This window comes from Triticum dicoccoides, chromosome 6B (genome assembly GCF_002162155.2).
Source record: "Triticum dicoccoides isolate Atlit2015 ecotype Zavitan chromosome 6B, WEW_v2.0, whole genome shotgun sequence".
NCBI lineage: Eukaryota > Viridiplantae > Streptophyta > Magnoliopsida > Poales > Poaceae > Triticum > Triticum dicoccoides.
The window spans coordinates 400,378,434-400,386,168 of NC_041391.1; positions in this window are offsets into that span (position 1 = coordinate 400,378,434).

The following is a 7,735-nucleotide window of genomic DNA, read 5'->3' on the forward strand; positions in this document are numbered from 1 at the left end:
ATGCCCCTCGCCCCGCCTCGGTCCCCGCTGCTGCGGCTGGCCGCCGCGCTTGGCGGCGCCCCACGTTGGCGGCCCCGCTCTGCTGCTGCTGCTTGCTCCCGCGTGCTCGCGCGCCCCCTGACGTGCCCCACCTGCCGCCGTGCTGCTCTGCTCCGCCCCTACCCCGGCCGCCCCCTGCTGCCCACGGCGTGCACGACCGCAGTGGCCGCCGGCGCCCTATGCAGCCACGGGTGCCCAGCTGCGGCCGGTTCGGGCCACTGCCACGTGGACCCGCACCAAAAAAATTTAAATTAATTAATTAATTAATTAATTAATTAACTTAATTGATCCTAATTTAATTAACCTAATTAACTACTTAACCTAATTAACTACTGTTAATTAACAGTATAGCCAATGACAGGTGGGCCTGCTGTCCAGTTTGACCAAGTCAAACTGCTGACTGGACTAGTCTAGTCATTGACAGGAGGGTCCCACTAGACCCCTTTGACCAGTCAACGGTCCCAGTTGACTGTTGACTGGGAAGTCAACTGGACCCCACCTGTCAGCCCCTTTAGTACATTGTTGTGTACAAGCTGTGGGTACACTTAGGAATTTCACCTTTAATTCTGAAATAATAAATAAATTCAAAAAAAATTTAGAAATTGTTTAAAACTTTGAAAAATCATATAAAATAAACCGTAGCTCGGATGAAAAAACTTTGTACATGAAAGTTGCTCAGAACGACGAGACGATTCCGGATACGCAGTCCGTTCGTCCGCCACACCCGCCTAACCTATCGAACCCGCAACTTTCCCCCTCCGGCTCCTCTGCCCGAAATAACGAAACACCGGGAATACTTTCCCGGATGTTTTCCCCCCTTCACCGGTATCACCTACTACCGCGTTAGGGCACACCGAACACCGCGTATTGCCTTGTTATATTTTGTGATGCTTTGTTTGCTCTGTATTCATTATTTCTTCCCCCTCTTCTCTCCGGTAGACTACGAGACCAACGCTGCTGCTGACCAGTTCGACTACGGAGTTGACGACCCCTCTCTCTTGCCAGAGCAACCAGGCAAGCCCCCCCCTTGATCACCAGATATCGCCTATTCTCCTCTATACTGCTTGCATTAGAGTAGTGTAGCATGTTACTGCTTTCATTAATCCTATTCTGATGCATAGCCTGACATTGTCGCTACATCTGTTGATACCTTACCTGCAATCCTAAATGCTTAGTATAGGGTGTTAGTTTATCATCATTGGCCCTACATTCTTGTCAGTCTGCCTTGCTATACTATCGGGCCGTGATCACTTGGGAGGTGATCACGGGTATATACTATACATACATACATACTATACAGATGGTGACTAAAGTCAGGTCAGCTCATTGAGTACCCGCAAGTGATTCTGACGAGGGGGCTGAAAGGACAGGTGGCTCCATCCCGGTAGAGGTGGGCCTGGGTTCCCGACGGCCCTCGACTGTTACTTTGTGGCGGAGCGACAGGGCAAGTTGAGACCACCTAGGAGACAGGTGGGCCTGGCCCTGTTCGGCGTTCGCGGATACTTAACACGCTTAACGAGATCTTGGTATTTGATCTGAGTCGGCTACGAGCCTATACGCACTAACCATCTACGTGGGAGTAGTTATGGGTATCCCGACGTCGTGGTATCAGCCGAAGCATTTCAGACGTCAGCGATGGAGCGGCGCGCGCCGGATTGGACTGGAACGCCTACTAGGCTAGGTCTGCTTCCGGCCGCCCTCGCAACGTGCAGGTGTGCTCAGGGCGATGGGCCCAGACCCCTGCGCACTTAGGTTTAGACCGGCGTGCTGGCCTCTCTGTTTTGCCTAGGTGGGGCTGCGACGTGTTGATCTTCCGAGGCCGGGCATGACCCAGGAAAGTGTGTCCGGCCAAATGGGATCAAGCGTGTTGGGCTATGTGGTGCACCCCTGCAGGGAAGTTAATCTATTCGAATAGCCGTGATCTTCGGTAACAGGACGACTTGGAGTTGTACCTTGACCTTATGACAACTAGAACCGGATACTTAATAAAACACACCCTTCCAAGTGCCAGATACAACCGGTGGTCGCTCTCTCTCAGGGATACGAGGAGGGGATCGCCGGGTAGGATTATGCTATGCGATGCTACTTGGAGATGCTACTTGGAGGACTTCAGTCTACTCTCTTCTACATGCTGCAAGACGGAGGCTGCCAGAAGCGTAGTCTTCGACAGGACTAGTTATCCCCCTCTTATTCTGGCATTCTGCAGTTCAGTCCACTGATATGGCCTCCTTACACATATACCCATGCATATGTAGTTTAGTTCCTTGCTTGCGAGTACTTTGGATGAGTACTCACGGTTGCTTTCTCCCCCCTTTTTCCCCCTTTCCTTTCTTCTGGTTGTCGCAACCAGATGCTGGAGTCCAGGAGCCAGACGCCACCGTCGACGATGACCCCTACTACACCGGAGGTGCCTACTACTACGTGCAGCCCGCTGACGACGTCCAGGAGTAGTTAGGAGGATCCCAGGCAGGAGGCCTGCGCCTCTTTCGATCTGTATCCCAGTTTGTGCTAGCCATCTTATGGCAACTTGTTTAACTTATGTCTGTACTCAGATATTGTTGCTTCCGCTGACTCGTCTATGATCGAGCACTTGTATTCGAGCCCTCGAGGCCCCTGGCTTGTATTATGATGCTTGTATGACTTATTTTATTTGTAGAGTTGTGTTGTGATATCTTCCCGTGAGTCCCTGATCTTGATCGTACACATTTGCGTGCATGATTAGTGTACGATTGAATCAGGGGCGTCACAAGTTGGTATCAGAGCCGACTTCCTGTAGGAATCCCCCTTCCACACTCCTTGGCCGAAGTCGAGTCTAGTCACTACAAAACTTTTACTAACATGGTTGTGAGCCTTACGGGCCCACGTCGCCATTGGGTGGTACTAGGATCTTTTACTCCTCGACCCTTTACTCTGGGACTCTGAGCTCTCTTCTATTCGGGTTAAATGATTTCGCTAAAAACAAAACTAACTTTAGGTTCTCGCAAGTACTTTCTCCCGGAGAGCCACTTGTTACCGATGACCGCCTGCTGCACCAGAAGATTCCGAAGATACTCTACGATGTGCTCTCGAGACTATGTGCCATCGCTTTTGCAATTCACTTCCATCGATAAATCCCTCTGGATAACTACTTACACCTATCGTTCATATTGTCATCCCCAGTTGCTCTTGTTATTACAAGATGTCCTGAAATACTCTTCGATATTCCGAGAATTCTTTGCGCTTACTGCCCTGCAGTTCCTTGCTGCATGAATACCCTTACGTATAATTACTCGCGCTTACCGAGTATCCGCTCATCCCCAGTTGTTCTTGTGTTTCACAAAAGTCTTCAAAATAATATTCGATCTTCCGAAAACCCTTTGGAGCCTTTGGCTCTTGAAATTCTTGCTTGCTTGCATTATGGTTAATCCCATAAGTCTCGTAGTCTTAATGACATCCATTGTCATTATCATTTTGAGTCTGTTGACTCAATATGTTTGCGAATACACGCAATCATCATTGATCCTTATAAATTACCTTTCCGGCTGAGCTTCCATTCTTTTAACTGGAATTGGTTCTCGACCAATCCAATTGTCGTTGATTGTACCCTAAGGCTATTCAACTTATCCATCCCTAATCAGAGCATTGCTTTTGATCCCTTGATTTGGAAATCATAATTCCTTTGCATTTGACAATTGAGTTAGTCAGTTGTTTCTATAATCTGATCTCCTTGCATTCTTCTTCCTCTAGTTGAGTACCGATACTCGTATCAGATCCTTTGTGGACCATCAAGTCCTTTGTTGGATTGTTATCCGACAGTGACCTTCACATTTGATCACCTTGTGAGTTCTTCCCTGATACATAATGCCTTTGTTAAGTTGTATCCTCTGCTTGGCCACCCATGCTCTGCCATCGAGTTTGTGTTATTTACTCTTGAAACTTGTGGTATATGTTTCTAAGAAGCCCCTATGGGTTGAACATATGCCTTCTCTAAAATGTGTGAACCCGAAAGTTTTCACGAGTCATACCCCTCTGGTGCTTCACCAGACAAAATTTCAACACTACAACTTCATCGAACGTGAGAAGTAAATGTAAGGTTATGCATTGAAGAAGTGGGAGTCGACCTTGAACTTTGTATTCATGCCCATGGACACGATGTAGATCTTATTATTAAAGCTTCTTTTAAATTAATTACTCCCTTGGTATAAGTTCATATTATATCTGGGATCTGGCCTTTTGCAATCGTGGTTTCGACCATGTTCTCTTTTAGGTACCGTTTCTCGTGCAAGTTTAAGCACTTGTCTTCTGCAGAGCAATACCCCAGTCCAACCTCTACTTTGATCTGTCGTCAAGTATTACCCCCTGGTATCTCGAGGATACCACGGGATACATAACTTCTTATGAGTTCTTCATCAACTAATATTCTTGCCGATTCCATTTTTCCAACGGGTTCTCAGTTGTTAGAACCCCTCAAGGACATCGACAACTGAATTGAGTCCGCACTACGATTCACCAACTCTTGGTAACCTTCATTACTTACGAGTCTGAACTCGATCACGTCATTCCGAGCCTACTCGGCTATATCATTATCGTGCCAAATTTTAACTGTGCTACCTGGTCCTTCTTTCCGAAGCACAATTTTGACGATGGGCTAAGATTACGTCGATCTTCCTTGTCTTATCGTTTCACCTCAAACAACAGACTTGATTTCGAGTTTGTGTCGTACCCTTGGTTCCAATAACCTTTCATTTCATCATTCGTTTGACTTGATGTCATTGCCGACCAATTACATCTCCATGAAACCTCTCGACAGAAATTGTCATGATCATCATCAACATTTCGAGCTATTCAAGGGTATCAATTGAATTCCTGATGAGAAATACCATCCTTGCCCTCGATGATTTGTGTTATCATCGACCACTCGATTGCCTTCCGTTCAACACAAACTTGTCCGTGTTTTGTGTTATACCTTGAGACCCGTGCTATCCAGCAATTGTTCTGAGTATTACCATCCTTTATGTCAAGAATGTCGTGAGAATTTCACCACCTCCTAAGAATTCTTGATACAGGTAATACTTATCACCATCACCATTCTTTCTTGGTCCCCGTGTTGGATATAACCAGGATACCAACAGGTGAACGGTGTTGTTTGGATTCTGCCCCTCTAGCAACCCTATTGCTTTGAAGTTAATGGTCGGCCGTTCGTTCTTAGACTATTGATTATTGAATCACCATTCTGACATTGGTCGTGCAACCCAACCCATATTTTGGGCGCACCTTTCAACAAATGTTTAATTGTGTATGTTTTCCTCGAGCATACCTCCTTATGTCATCTGACCTGAGAAATGTTATCTCCTTATTCACATAGTTGCGGAAATCCATCCTTTTGGAAATCTCGAGGAATTGACGCTGAGTCCATCAGCCACCTCCTCGTCCTCTCATTGGTTAAATGATGAACTCTTGTTTTGGAACTCGCTTCCATAGTTCATTTCCAAGGATCTTACATTATCATCTAGTCAATGTGTGTTACACCTTTTCTTCTCAGGTACCCTGAGTCTGAGGTATCCTAACACCGACCAGATCTGAATCCCAGTCAGATATGATGGTTGGAATATATTTCCAAGGGTAATAAAAATGTTCTTTTATGACCCGGTAAGGTGATGTCTTGCCCAGTACACCTGGCCGGAGGACCTATTGTTAATGTTTCCTTTTTAACAAGGTTATCCATTCATCCATGAGGGAATTGTAATACCGATTCTACAAGTTATTCCAGATGGATCCTTCGTGATTCCAAAGTCTGATCTTCACCTGAAGGCCATGTCAATGCTATCTCGAAGCATGTCTGCGATACTCTGATTTTCAACAAGAACATCCGAAGCCCAATGCTAAATGTTTCTTGCTCAATTATCCGAACACCGTTGAATGGGTAATGTCATAAAAATTTCTCTTCCCTTTCCTAAAGGGGTTTTCTATGCTATATCCCGTCATGAATATCATGCGTTGCTTGCCCTTGGGAAGGATATACCCCCTAATATATGTGTTTAAAACACATTTTCCTTTTCATTGTTTTGTTTAATCTGATAATCTTGTTTTCCTTTCCATTGGTTGGTTTAACCTTTCTTGTGAACTATATGATCTGAGCAGTAATATTCTCCTGCTTATGTAAACACCTCATTGTACAATTCTGTCAGTAAGACCCTGTTACTTTTGTTGATGACATTCCGGTAACCACCGATGGACGGGAACCTTGCCTACTGGTCCGCCTCATTCAACGAGCAGGAAAATGGTTCTCTTCGTCCCTCGCCCTGGGTACCGACATTGTTGCCGACATAACTGACATGCTACTCTCTGACATGCCTTGCTATCGTGATCGTACAAGATGTCAGTCCCCCCCCCCTTTTCTACTTTTAACCCACATGGTGGGCCCATAACCCACAGTTCCACAGGATCGAAACCTGACTCTCCTGTACAACCTGATGTCAAAGTTATTCCTCGTGCTTGACTTTGTATATAATTCACGGGCCACTTGCCTATTGATCTATTCTGGTATCAGACGCAATACTCAATCTCATTGCTCTGGACCCCTTTCGCATGTTGTTTCAGACATCGAACTATGGCCTATCCGTTTGAAACTTCTCATGGTACCTTCTTACTTTACTCTCGATATTTTCTTAAGTTCAATTCGAGAGTTACTTCCTACCCCATTCCCCGATGTTATCTACCAAATAGTCAACCTTGCCGAGGCCCGTTCTCCCGGAATACTCCCCCTTTATTCTTTCGTTAGTACGATGGAGTTTCCGAAGAAAGGATGCCGACTTCATCTTAATGACCTGAAGCAGAAAAATGAAGACATCAATGTAATGGATCGACTACTTCGAGAAGAGCAACCAAGACCGAGAAGACTCGTTAGGTTTTTCGCTACCAACACCTTCGCCCCTTACTCCACCGCTTAAATCTCGGGACGAGATTTCTTGTAGTGGAGGAGAATTGTGACGCCCGGGTAATTAAGCTACAGTAATCCCCACTAATGATGCCACGTCACCTCGGTTACTGTGGATAAACTCGCGTTAGTTCGGAACCTAGTTCGAATTTCAAATTCAAAATCGAGCAAACAATAAAAGTTTTCAAATATGAAAAGTTAAATGTTCGGAGTGAACCAAATAATACATAGGTAATTATGGTGGAGAAACCAAACTTTGATAAAATGTTTAAAGGCCCTAAAATAATTAAAACAATAGTGAAAACAATTATTTAAATACCTTTTGTAATTAATAAATTGTCAAACTAATTTGTTTACGGACTAGACTTTTTGTGACTATGGACTAAGTTGAAATACTAAATTAAATGCTACGTGTATATTCTAATAAAACTAAAATAATAGGAAACAAAACTTAGACAGAAAAGGTAAAATAAATAAAAAGAAAATACAAAAGAGAAAACAAAACAAAACAAAAAAAAGAATAAAAGTCCCCCTTGGCCCACCTGGGCCTCGGCCCAACTGGCCGGCCCACTCGGACCGAGCCACCCCACTACCTAACCCCCCTCTCCCCCCCGTGACCTAGCCCACTCCCCACTCCCGCACGTCTCTCCTCCACCCCCCCCCATCGATCCCGATCTGGATCGAGAAAGGGGAGGGCTCGGACGCCGCCGCCTCCCTGGCGACGCCCGCCGCCGCCGGACCTCCACCCTCTTCCTCGCGCCCCCGCAACCCCTCTCGCTC